The following is a 13,950-nucleotide window of genomic DNA, read 5'->3' as shown; positions in this document are numbered from 1 at the left end:
GATGTATGTGGATTAACTGAAACTAAATGGCAAGGTGAGAGTATGAGAGAATGGGAGTATGGATGGGGCATATGTGCAGAATAGGTGAGAATGAGAGGGCAAAAGGAGTGTGTATTGTTGTGAGTAACAGATGGAAGGAGAATATAAAAGAGTATGGATCAGTTGGCTCAAGGATTGTGTGGGTAAGACTGAAAGTTGGACTACTAGGAAGTGAGGAGTGTGTGCAGCAGCACAAACTATTGATTTGTGATATGGTGCTTAAAGAACAAGTGATGAAAAAGATCACTTATGTGCCTAGAAGGAAAATATGGAAGCTGAAAAACCAAGTAGTAAGGGATGCCTTCTATAGCGAGTTGAGGAGAGTGGTGGCTGAACAGGGAGCTGTAGACAAAGGCGTTAATGAACAGTACAGAGCCCTCAAGAACAATTTCTTGAGAGTTACTTATGTAACATGCAGTTGGGCAAGAGGACCACCAAGACATAAAGTAACTTGGTGGTGGGATGAGGGTGTAGAAGCTGCAGTTAAGGAGAAAAGAAGGCTTTTCCGGGAATGGAAGAAGGGTGGTAGCAAAGAGGAATATTTGGCTGCCAAGCGTAGCGCTAGAAGAGAGGTATACAGGGCAAAGTCTGAGTCACAGAGACTATTACTTGATAACCTAAATCATGGGGAAAGGAAAAATATGATATTTAGGGTGGCAGGTCAAGTGAAGAGGGATAATCGGGATATTATACGTGAGCAGTGTGTGAAGAATGATGATGGAGGGGTAGTGGTGAACAGTGAAGATATTAAAGATGTATGGAGAGAGCATTATAACCAGTTGTTGAATGAGGAGTTTGACTGGGACAGGGAAGGTTTGGAGCCAGCAGATCTGTCTGGCCCTTGGCCTTTGATTGATACTGCTACTGTGAGTGAGGCGATAGGCAGGATGAGGGTGGGGAAGGCAGCAGGTGTGTCTGGGTTGACTGCCGAATTGCTGAAGGCCTCAGGTGATATAAGGGTGAGTTTAGTCCATCCATCCATCCATCCATTGCCAGACACCATGTATCCCAAACGGGGTGGCCAACAGCTTAGAGTTAATTGTTTTACAGGGAGGGGCACTAATCCTCCACCAACCCCACTTGAGACATAGGGATGCCAACAGCATCTGGTGTTCCCAGGCGGTCACCTATCCAAGTACTAACCAGACCCAACATTGCTTAACTTCGCTGATCGGACGGGAAGCGGTGTACTCAACGTGGTATGGCCGTTGTAAGTTTAGTCACTGACCTGATAAATAGGATTATTTATGAGTGTCTTGTCCCAGATGATTGGCTGAAGAGTGTAATTGTAAATGTGTATAAAGGGAAGGGTGATGCCCTGGAAAGAGGAAATTATAGAGGTATAAAGCTTTTAGATCAGATAATGAAGGTAATGGAGAGAGTTTTAGAAGGTATGATTAGAGAAAGAATGAATATTGATGAGATGCAGTTTAGGTTTATGCCAGATAGGGGGACCACTGATGCTATATTCATTGTTCGACAGCTTCAGGAAAAATATATTGGTAGGAGAAGGGATCTTTATTTTGTTTTTGTTGATTTGGAAAAGGCCTTTGACAGTCCCTAGAGAGGTGGTGAAGTGGGCAATGAGAAAGCTTGGCTTGGAGGAGTGGCTGGTTAGGGTGGTTATGGCCATGTATGTGGGTGCTCACACCCAGGTAAGAGTGAATGTAGATTTGAGTGATGAGTTTTCCGTGAATGTTGCTGTGCATCAGGGGTCAGTCTTGAGTCCCATGTTGTTTATCATGGTACTTGAAGCCCTTTCACGTGACTTTAGAAACGGACTCCCGTGGGAGTTGTTGTATGCTGATGATTTGGTGTTGATTGCAGAGAACGAAAGGGAGGCGGAGGAAAGGTTTAGGAAGGGGAGAGATGGTATGGGGCACAAAGGTTGAAGGGTAAATGCAGATAAAACAAAAGTGATGATATCTAGGGTTGGTGGCGGTACTGTCAAAGATGAGGGAGAGTGGCCATGTGCAGTTTGCCACAAGGGCGTGGGAAGTAATTCCATCTTGTGCGGTGTGTGATAAATGGGTGCATAAGAGTTGTAGTGGTATCAGAGGTAGACTGCGAAATAATGCTGATTTTATGTGTACGGCATGTCAGGATGAGCAGGTGGAGATTGTCAGACGTGAAAGGATTGAACTTGCTTGTGAATCTCTTGAGTGTGTGGAAGAGTTTTGTTATTTGGGAGACATGTTGTGTGCTGGAGGTGGGGCTAGAGCTAGCTCTGTGGCTAGGGTGAGAAGTGGTTGGAAGAAGTTCAGGGAGCTCTTGCCTCTCCTGACATTGAGAGGACTCTCCCTACGTGCTAAGGGGTCTTTGTATGCAGCATGTGTTAGGAGTGTAATGCTGTATGGTAGTGAGACCTGGGCAGTGAAGGAGGAAGATATTTGCCGGCTCAGACGTACAGAAATGACAATGATTAGGTGGATGTGCAGTGCGTCCCTGCGTCCAAGGCCTGGAGGGGCTGGGTTTACGATGGAAGAGTTGAGAAGTAGGATGGGACTGGAGTGTATTGGTGTTGTGATGAGGAGAGGTAGATTGAGATGGTTTGGACATGTGGAGAGGATCTATCTATCTATCTATTGCCAGACGCCTCAATCCCGTTTGGGGTGGCCACAAACAAATCGCCTCCAAGTCGCCCTGTCCCCCGTCATTTCACTCCCCTGCTCCCAGCTCACACCCCCCTCTCTCATATATATGGAGAGGATGGGGGATGATAATTGGGTGAGGAAGGTGAGACGTGTTAATATTGGGGGTGGGGTTATGAGGGGTAGACCGAGAAAGACATGGGATGAGGTCATTAAGTGTGACCTCAGGGTTAAGGGACTGAACAGGGAGGCTGCAATGGATCGTGCAGCATGGAGAGCCGCCATTAGGTGACCAAGGCCACATGCAAGCATGTGGGAGCCTTTAAAAATGAAAACGAATGGATGTAGTTATAAACGAGACACAAGGGAAGACAGCCGATGCTGGAGTGGCACTAACGAGAGAGGGCAGTATCTGGAAACTTCCTGTTCTGTTGTTTGCAGACGATACTGTATTGTTAAGTGAAGAAAAAAGAGAACTGCAAGGCTTAGTGAATGAGTCTGGGAGAGTAAGAAATGAAGCCTAAAGGTGAATGTAGGGTACTCTATGTTGTGGTCTTCAAGGTAGCTAAATGAAGTCAATGAATGCACAGTATGGCTGGATAGTGAGGAAATGGAAAATGTAAATGCATTTAAGTATATACTTAGGTAGTGTGATGAATAAGGATGGAAGTTAGGAGAATGAGGTGTTTGAAAGGGTACCAGGGCTGCTTCACTGACAGAACTGACAAGAAGTAGGGAAATGAGCACGGGGAGAGAGAGAGAGAGAGAGAGAGAGAGAGAGACAGACAGACAGACAGACAGACAGAGAAAAGGTCGCTGCATGACAATGTTGCGATCACTTTACCGTATGGAAGCGATGCTTGGACCTTTTTTGGAAGGGCACAAATCAAGTGTGAGAGCAATGGAAATGAGTTTTTTTGAGACATGCATGTGTGGTTACATGAAGAGACAGACTGACAAATAAGGAAGTGATGGGCTGCTGTGGTGTGGGTGTGGATGTGACAGTATTGCAAGAAACATACCGTACTACGGAGGTTTGGCCATGTGGAGAAGATAGAGAGTGAGAGACCAATTACGAGCAGGGATGGAGTCAAATACAAGTGCACAAATACAAATACGGACACAGATACATTAATTTCTTTGCTGCCAATTACAAATGCTGTACAGGTACAAATATTCAAACTTTAAATCATCAAATACAAATAAAAATATGAAGCTTCAAATACAAATAAAATACAAATACAGGTATCATACCAACAAATACAAATATGAAACTTCAAATACAAATACAAACGCAGCTACCGTACCAGCTTCTTTCAAGTTCTTGCACACTAATAATGCTTCACTCATTTATTATAGCACTACACCACTGATTTAATTTAACTAAGTAAACTAACTGAGTCAGCAGATGGAGAGAACACTTTAAGGAATTGTTGAACATAGAGGATGGAAGTAATGCAAGTATAAGCTGGGGAATGGCTGGGAGAAGGAGGGAGGTGAGAAGACAGGAAGAAATCAGTAGGACAGAAGTTGTGGAAGCAATGAAGAAAGTTAAATCGGGGAAAGTCCCAGGAATTGATGAAGTGTGTGGTGAAATGCTGAAGCATGGGGGAGAGATAGTAGTAGAATGGATGTGGAAGATGTGCAGATTGGCCTGGGAGGAAGGTAGAGTCCCGGAGGATTGGAAGTCAGGTATAATTATTCCCTTGTACAAAGGAAAAGGGGAAAAAGAAGTGTGTGGTAATCATAGGGGCATTTGTCTTCTTAGTATAATAGGAAAAGTGTATGGTAGGATACTTATTGACAGAGTCAGAGAAAGAACAGAGGAATTAGTTGGAGAAGAACAGGGAGGCTTTAGGAAGGGATGAGGTTGTGTAGATCATATATTCATTCTTAGATCTTTAGTGGAAAACTTTCTAGAGAAGGGAAAGAAGTTGTATGTGGCTTTCATGGATTTGGAGAAAGCATATGACAGGGTGGATGGACAAGGATTGTGGAAAGTGTTAAGAATATATGGAGTAGATGTGAAGTTGTTGAATGCTGTGAAGAGTATGTACGATGGTGCGAAGGCTGCAGTGCGTGTGGATGGTGAACTAAGTGAATTTTTCTCTTTGAAAATTGGGTTGAAACAGGGATGTGTCATGTCTCCGTGGTTGTTCAATCTGTACATGGATGGGGTAATAAAAGAGGTACAAGGTAAGGTAGTGGATGTTGAAGTGGCCCTGGTGAGAGAGGATAGTGTTTGGAAACTCCCTGTACTGTTGTTTGCACATGATACTGTGTTGTTGAGTGAAGATGAAGGGAAGCTGCAAGGCTTGGTGGATGAGTTTGGGAGAGTGTGTAAGAAACGGAATCTAAAGGTGAATGTAGGGAAGAGTAAGGTGATGGTCTTTGAGAGAGGTGAAGTCAGTGAATGTACAGCGAGGTTGGATGGTGAGGAAAAGGAAAATGTGAGTACGTTTAAGTACTTGGGTAGTGTGATGAGTAAGGATGGAGGTTTGGAGGGTGAAGTGTTTGAAAGGGTACAGCAGGGAAGAAAGGTTGCTGGTTCTTTGAAAGCAGTGATAAGAAACAGGGAAGTGAGCATGGAAGTGAAAAAGATACTACACGACAGTATTGTGATACCAACTCTAACGTACGGAAGAGAAACTTGGACGTTGTTGGAAGGACACAAGTCAAGAGTGAGAGCAGTGGAAATGAGTTATTTAAGAGGAGCCTGTGGAGTCACATGGAGAGACAGGCTAATAAATGAGGATATAAAGGAGCGTTGTGGCGTGGATGTGGATGTGATAGGAAGTGTTATGAGGAACACACTGAGGTGGTTTAGCCATGTGGAGAGGATTGAGGGTGAAAGACTGACAAAGAGAGTGTACAGTATGTGAGTGAGATGGAGGGGGGAAGAGGGAGGGGGAGGCCGAGGATGAGATGGAGGGATGGGGTGGAGAGGTATATGAGAGAGGGGGGTGTGAGTTGGGAGCAGGGCAGTGAATTGGCAGGGGACAGGGCAACTTGGAGGCGATTTGTTTGTGGCCACCCCAAATGGGATTGAGGCATCTGGCAATAGATAGATAGATAGAAACTAACCTTTAAATGTGTCCACAGATTGGATGTACTCTTGAGGAAGCCAGCAACATTCTTGTGACAATAATTACACTCAAAGATGTACTGGCTAGGGTCAGAACCAGGCTGCTTAGGTCCAAAACATCTAAATACAGTAGGCCTACTAGACATCTTGGCTTTATGAGTGACTGCTGGCTACTCGTGCTGATCTGTCTCTCAGTCACTCAACATAGGCTAACAGGTTTGGAACACGTTCTGACAAGCATGGTACTGTACATTATCCCTTGACTGAATGAGAGTGGTAGACAAGATGCCAACTATGCCAACTTTTATTTATGAAGAAAAGTAAAATTCACTACTCGCAGTAATTTTACGACAATGGTTTGGACATGTGGAGAGGATGGGGGATGATAATTGGGTGAGGAAGGTGAGAAATGTTAATATTGGGGATGGGGTTAAGAGGGGTAGACCGAGAAAGACATGGGACGAGGTCATTAAGTGTGACCTCAGGGTTAAGGGACTGAACAAGGAGGCTGCAATGGATCGTGCAGCGTGGAAAGCCGCCATGAGGTGACCAAGGCCGACGTATACAAGCATGTTGGAGCCTTTCAAAACGAAACGAAGATGAAACGACAACGACAAAAGACATGTAAAATTAGCAATTTTTAATTGGGTGTATTTGAAGCAAATATGGCAAATACAGGGCTCAAATACAAATATAGATACAAATATGCAACTTTTAAAATTCTCAAATACAAATAACATACAAATAAGATACATATATAGATTTTTGTGTATTTGCAAATACAAATAGGCCTATGTATTTGACCCCATCCCTGATTACGAGAGTGTGAGTGACGTGGTGGGGAGAAGAGGGAGGGGGAGACTAAGGATGAGATGGGGGGATGGAATAGAGAGGTACAGTAAAAGTCCAATATTTTGGCATCCAATTCCCCGGCAAATCTGACATTTCGGCAGTTTTGAGAAATAGTCCCATTTACGAAAATCTCCGATCGTTCGGCAGATTCTCCGATTTTTTTCGTCAGTCTTGAAATTCTCCATGAGGCTCACCAGCTAGCTACCCGCCTTAGTGAGTGAGATAGTGAAAGTGATGGAACGAGTCTACCACTGCCATGAAGCTCAGAGGCTAGCTCTTTCTCCTATAGCATAAAGAGAGGACAAACATGTAGTGAGTCTAGCATGGGAAAGAGAATCTGTTTCGCCATTCTTCCGCCATTCTTCCAAGTTGTTGCCGTGCTGCTGCCGACTTCTCTTGATTCTTCTGTGTGCTTTGTGAACTTCGTACCGAAATACCTCTGAAATTACTATTCGAGTGTGCTGTAAGCACCGTAACATCAGACAGGAGCTTTGTAACACCTGAGTGGACCAGCCGTGTGTTGTGAACAGTATAAACATCTTCTGTGTGCTTTGAAAATGGCCTCCACGTGTGGAAAGTTAACTGGTGTTAGCAAGAAGCGTACACATAAGATGTTGAGTATTGCTCGGAAAATTGAGCTGTTGAAAAAATTAGAGGCTGGCATGAGTAGGAAACAGATTATGGATGAGTTTAACGTAAGCTCCTCTGCTCCTTCCTCTCCATCACCAACAGCAGTCTCTGAACCTCAAGCTCTACTGCCGCAGCAACAGGGAGAAGAGTCCTTGGAGCCTGTTGCAGGACCCTCTACTGCTGGGGACTTCTTCCAGCAGTAGCAGACTCCAATCAACCCCTTCTATTGTACATATGTAAATAAGGAACCTACTATAAGTTTAGGTAAGTGCATGTGAACTTGTAGGCTTACTGTACCATTACATTTATATACAGTATGTTCACTAATTTCTTTATTTTTCATATTCATGTATAGTACTGTATTCACTACAGTATTGTACAGTATCAAACAGTATACAGTACTCTCTCCAAACACATTTGTAATGATATGAGTAATGATGATAGTGTTCACCGAAACATATAAGGTACTGAGTGGGTAGGGTTTTCGATAATTCGGCAATTTTGATATTTCGGCACTTGCCTGGTCCCATAGATGCTGAAAAATCGGACTTCTACTGTATATGAGAGAGGGAGGTGTAAGTTGGGGGGATGGCAGCAAAATGGCAGGGGACAAGGTGACATGGAGGCAATCTGTTTGTGGCCATCCCTTGTGGTATTAAGGCATCTGGCTATAGACAGACATAGTATTTTGGGAAGTGTTATAGTGGTCAAATAACCAGTCTTAAAACTGTCCATACAGGCTTACCTATCAAGTATAAGAAAGTATTTCCTACACCTGGCATTAAAAATTATTCAGAACAGTAAACTCATCAGCAGAGAAACCATAAATAACTTTTCCACACCATAAAAAATGTTCAAGATGGTGCATAAGTACGCACACTCATACCCAGTGTCGCTAAAAGCTGGCAATAAGACAAATTTGATCATAAAACCAAAATCTTGGCAATACTAGACAAGTTTTCACTGTTATGGCAATATTCGGACAAGAAAATGATCTGTGTGACTGTGCCTTTTCACACCTCATTGGTCCCATACTGTTGAGTGAAGAGGGAACATATAAAACCAGTTCAGCTGAAGCAATGAGGTGTTCACATGATCTGGTTGTCTAGTCACACACTGTGTTGATTATACTGTATATCTATCCCACATGCCAACCTGGGCAGTTAAAATTATAAATGATAGTACAGTATACTGAAGTCTGAAGTTACTGGTACCCATCATGAGGCCTAAGGGAAACAGTGTAGCACAAGTTTCTTCAGCCGCCTCAGCACTGTTGGGGATGGAAGCTATTGCAGGGTGATGGTGACGTGTCACGATAGGAGAATTCTTATGGAACTATATTGAAACCTCCATAAAGATGCATTTGAGACAGAAATGCAACAGAGAAAACACACCCTAAGTTGGGAATATAATGTCACAGAAGACGCTGAAATAACTCAGACATGAGCACAACAAAGGGAAAAAAAATTCTCAAAAGTAAAAATTTTATATAAAACACTGAAAGGCTAAACTGTATCATTTATAAAGACTCCAACATGCTTGCATGCATCAGCCTAGGGTGCCAAATGATGGATCTCCATGCTGCTGGAGCTCTGGCAGTCTCCCTGTTCAGCTCCTTATCCTTGAGGTCACACCATATAGCCTCATCCAAGGTCTTTATTTGTTTCTCACAATCTATATACCGGTAATGTGAAAAATAATAAACGGTACGGTAATTACTAAGCTTACTGACACATTTATAGACATTACACAAACTAAACCAATGCTAACCTAACTGTAAACCAAATAATAAACTAATTACTAAGCTTACTGACACATTTATAGACATTACACAAACTAAACCAATGCTAACCTAACTGTGAAATCCACATACGGTACTGAACTTCTGTGTTAACCGAGGTATCCTTCAGTCCTAACCTGGGAAAAAAAATGTGGTCAGGCCATTCAAGGTTTAATGTGCAATACCGCACCGAAAAATAGAGTGCACAACCAATGTTAATGATAAGATACATAATTCTGTGATATAAGACCAAGTTTTCTACGGTAGATATTCACCGAATTCCCAAACTCGTGACTAATCCAGTTCCGTCCACTCTAGCAGTGGCAACAGTACCTTTCCTACCTACCTTGGACTTACCGGTACTTTGCTACTTCTTGCTCATTGTTACACTTATTCACACTCTTCTGCCTCATCCCGAGGTGTTAAACAAGACATTAAAACCTATTCTTACCATACAACTAAGTAAATATGGAACAATCTACACGCTACAGCCTTGTTTACAACATTTGCAATGTTGACTCCCGAGTCCTGACTCTTCTGGACTACCATTTTGTACTAGGGCTTAGGCTTCATACGAATTAATAACTGGAATAAATATTTTTTTTAGCTCTGTGTAATCACAGCTTCTTATTATTTACACATAATTTACACGTAGAATAAAAAGTATAATCAAATCACTTGAAATTACATCTATATCGATACCATTTCGATGAAGAGAGGGGTTTCGGATAACATGTCAACAGGACTTTTATTTTCATTATCCCTAGGTCAGTTTCTGTAGAAATACAATATACATAAATTTTATTTATTTACATATGAAACGGAGAAATATACATAAAACATGTTTACAAAGTTACAAGCTTACAAAATAATAAAATGACTTGCAGACACCTACAGTAAGTTCATGTTGTCCAGTGTCAGCTGTCAGTATCAACCAAGTTAAATGCAAGCTTTATGAATGATACGTATTTTTTTTTTTTTTTTTTTTACTCAAGAGCTTCAGTCAATGCGGAAATTTACACGCCCATTCACTGGATACGATTTGTAAATTTCCATTCGCAGACACGCACTATCTATGCTTATCTAGGTTCCTGTTTAAACTTTTATCATAAGGGTGTCTCTTATCTTGTTTGATATTATATTACCCAGTGATAAATTTAAACTTTCACAACATGTATGTTAACTTGTCTGAATATGAATGAAGGCGGAAGATACCGTAATGTGCTGTTACGCTACGTACTAAAGGCTCCCTGAGTACACGGAACAGATCTGTTCTTTTCAAGACCAGGGTCTAGAAGCATGCAACAAGAGGAACAGGGCTCAAAAACACAGGCCAACTGTAATGCTGGGCAGAATTAGGCTCGACTTCTCGTACATATTTCACCCAACGTGGAGCGGGGTCCTCTTTCGAGACCGGAGCTAGTGCAATAACGAGAGGTAGGACATAAAAACCTTCGGCAACACCATACACGTATATTACCACAGTCAGACACAGGACACTTCAGCAGACATTACACCACAATATAGAGCAATACAAAAACCTTATCTAAAATATTGTGTATCTCGCAGGATACTAGCTTTCTAGATACTAATGACAATACAACAAATCTTAGGCTTTCGATCGAGTCTGGCATAAATCTTTAATTTCCAAACTGCCCTCCTACGGTTTCTATCCTTCTATCTGTGCCGTCATCGCTAGCTTCCTTTCTGGTCGTTCTATAGCCGCTGTTGTAGACGGCCATCGTTCTTCTCCTAGACCTATCAACAGTGGTGTTCCTCAGGGCTCTGTCCTATCACCAACTCTCTTCCTTTTATTCATCAATGATCTTCTAAGCTGTACATCTAACCCTATCCACTCATACGCTGATGACTCCACCCTTCACCTTTCCATTCGGTTCCCGCAACGCCCATCTCAACAGTTACTTCAAGAAACAAGGGATGAGGCTATGGCACACCTAATGTCTGACTTGGCTCGTATCGCTGACTGGGGTAAAAATAATATGGTTGTCTTTAATGCATCTAAGACTCAGTTCTTACACCTATCAACCCGACAAAATCTTCCACAGGTATACCCATTAATGTTTAATAATATTCAGCTTAATCCTGCATCATCCTTGAACATGCTTGGGGTTTCATTTACTCGGGACTTATCTTGGAAAGACCATATTACATCTCTTGTAAAATCTGCATCCAAGAGATTAGGTGTGCTAAGCCGACTCCGCTCTTTCTTTACCCCTGCACAAATGTTGACTCTATACAGAGGTTTTATCCGCCCCTGTGTGGAGTACAACTCTCATGTGTGGGGAGGCTCCCCACATACAGCTCTTCTCAATAGGGTGGAGTCAAAGGCTTTTCGTCTCATTAACTCTCCTCCTCTTACTGACTCCCTTCAACCTCTGTCTCTTCGCCGCACTGTTGCATCTTTATCTCTTTTCTATCGCATTAGAGAGTTGGACAGAAAAGGGATGGGAGTTTGCTGCCAGACGGGTGCTACGCGCCCGTCGTAGAGGTGGAGGAATGCAAGCAGACAGTTCAGAGGAGCAGTGACCACTGCTCCTCTGAACTGTCTGCTTGCATTCCTCCACCTCTACGACGGGCGCGTAGCACCCGTCTGGCAGCAAACTCCCATCCCTTTTCTGTCCAACTCTCTCTAATGCAAGAGTTAACTGTTACTCCCAGTCTTTCATTTATGCAACAGGTCAGCTCTGGAACTGTCTCCCTCTATCTGTTTTTCCTGCTGCCTATGATCTCCAGTCTTTCAAACGCAGTGTGTCCAGGCATCTCAAAATGATCGGATCTTGAATTTGGCTCTCTATTGTATTTTGTTTTTCTCTTGGAGGGAACTGTTACTGCGGGCCATGGCCTTTGGTTCCTTCTTCCTCGCATTAAAAAAAAAAAAAACTAGGAGTGCAGTAAATACAAGTACGCGTGGAGCGCGTGGGGGGGGGTTTGTGATCCACTAGGAGGAGGTAGGGGAGACACGGAGAGTGACTTAAAACGGCGAGGAGGTAGTTATGGTAATATTGAAGAATGCCCGATGTTAGCAAGGGAGTTTAGGTGTTTTCTGTTGGCGAAGATTCTTTGACAAATAACTCTGATTCTTACTTTGACTTTAAGGGCGGGAGCGAGGAATGGAGAGAGTTTTTAGGAATAGCGGGCGGAGGGGGGGAATATCGTTAATGCTCGCCTTCCTTGATATTTTGGTGGAATATGGTTTTCTGTAGGCACCACTTATTCGACACACATCTCCTCGGTATGATATGTAGACTCTCGCTTCACAGCGCGTAACAAAGTCGGAATACTCGTAAATACTATTTTACCATATTACTTAGAGACTAGCCAATAGAACTCCAGTAATATTTTAGTCTTTCTCCGGGTTCTAGAGATATGTCTTTAGAAGGATTCAGGGTGGCACTCGCACGTATTTTCACCTTAGGTCTCAACCCACATTCTCGTCCTTCAACTGGATATTGTGTTCTGATTTACCCCAATGGAGATTACATAAAGTTACTGCACAATACTTATTCTAAGAGACAGGGAGTCACACTTAACCTACTTCACGGGCTCAGCGTGCGGCCCGTGGGACTGGGGCCGAAGAGGTCTAGGAACCTCTGGGTCAGGTCCCGGTGTCGCGGGGGCGTGGTGAGGTCTCGCCCGGTTGTCCTAGGGCGGGCCGGAAGAGGCGACAGACTGGGGTCTCCCACAACCAGGGGCGCCGTCAGGGGAGGGCTGCGGCAGCGGCTGTCACGGGGGCCCGACAGGTGTGTCTGCTCGAAGGCCACGCGTAGGGAACAGAGGCCGGGGGAAACAGGGAGGCCTCTCCGAGATATTCTGGAGCGAGACCCCTGGAGTTCAACCTCCGGTTGTGGAGACGTCCCTCTCCTCACTACACCCTGGGAGCGACCATCGATCGTCTCTACCCGGACACTGGGGGAGCGACCATTTATCGTCTCTACCCGAATATTGTGGGAGCGACCATTGATCGTCTCTACCGGAATGCTGAGGGAGCGACCGTTGATCGTCTCTACCTGAGCTTTGGGAGAGCGACCATTGATCGTCTCTACCTGGATTTTGGGGGAGCGACCATTGATCGTCTCTACCTGGATTTTGGGGGAGCAACCATTGATCGTCTCTACCGGAGGGCCAAGGGAGCGACCATTGATCGTCTCTACCTGGGCTTTGGGGGAGCGACCGTTGATCATCTCTACCCGAGCTTTGGGGGAGCGACCATTGATCGTCTCGACCAGAGGGCTAAGGGAGCAACCATTGATCGTCTCTACCTGAGCTTTGGGGGAGCGACCATTGATCGTCTCTACCTGGATTTTGGGGGAGCGACCATTGATCGTCTCTACCCGGGCACTGTGGGAGCGACCGTTGATCGTCTCAACCGGAGGGCCAAGGGAGCGACCATTGATCATCTCTACCTGGGTGTTATGGGAGCGACCATTGATCGTCTCTACCGGGGTTTTATGGGAGCGACCATAGATCGTCTCTACCTGTTCACTGTGGGAGCGACCATAAATCGTCTCTACCTGTTCACTGTGGGAGCGACCATAGATCGTCTCTACCTGAGAGGCGCTGCCTGGAGTATTATTTCTGACTCCACCCCTAGCTAACTCGGTGATTCCGCCACGCGAAGGTAGTGTCTTTCGCCTACGGTGGCGGCGGCGTGGTGGTTGAATGTCACAGGGACGCACGGCCCGGGCTGACATACGTCATTGTTGCCCGGTATGGTGGTGGCTGGTGGCAGCTACCCCGTGGGGTCCGAGTGGGGGTGTCGGCATTCTCGTGGGCGAACTCCGTTGTTTCTGGTTCGCCTCATTGTCGGGGATACTATGGTATTCTCCGGAATATTCCGGAGTACCGTATGTGTGTCCATTAAAGCCACGCATTTCACCAACTAATCTTAAACGTATATTGTCATACAAACATACAGTACTGGGAACAATACAGATGGGCAGATTAAACACACT

The 13,950-nt window shown here is 44.3% G+C and overlaps 1 protein-coding gene and 1 non-coding gene across 2 annotated transcripts in view; both read right to left on the bottom strand.

Moving 5' to 3' along the window:
* Positions 1-9,466, bottom strand: part of LOC145415746 (proton-coupled amino acid transporter-like protein acs) — a 174,184-nt gene extending 164,718 nt beyond the window's left edge. Inside the window, exon 1 of the mRNA XM_080284981.1 lies at positions 9,429-9,466. The gene's annotated coding sequence lies outside the window, so the exon portion shown is untranslated. The remainder of the gene's footprint in view (positions 1-9,428) is intronic.
* Positions 1,134-1,252, bottom strand: LOC145415851 (5S ribosomal RNA). Its single transcript, XR_013900157.1, has one exon. It is a non-coding gene; the product is annotated as a 5S ribosomal RNA (ribosomal RNA).
* Positions 9,467-13,950: the final 4,484 nt, after the last annotated feature.

This window comes from Coenobita brevimanus, chromosome 103 (assembly GCF_032717465.1).
Source record: "Coenobita brevimanus isolate Jiangsu-jjx chromosome 103, ASM3271746v2, whole genome shotgun sequence".
In the NCBI taxonomy this organism is placed as follows: Eukaryota; Metazoa; Arthropoda; class Malacostraca; order Decapoda; family Coenobitidae; genus Coenobita; species Coenobita brevimanus.
Note: the sequence above shows the minus strand (reverse complement) of the source record. Positions and strands in the feature narration are given on the sequence as shown.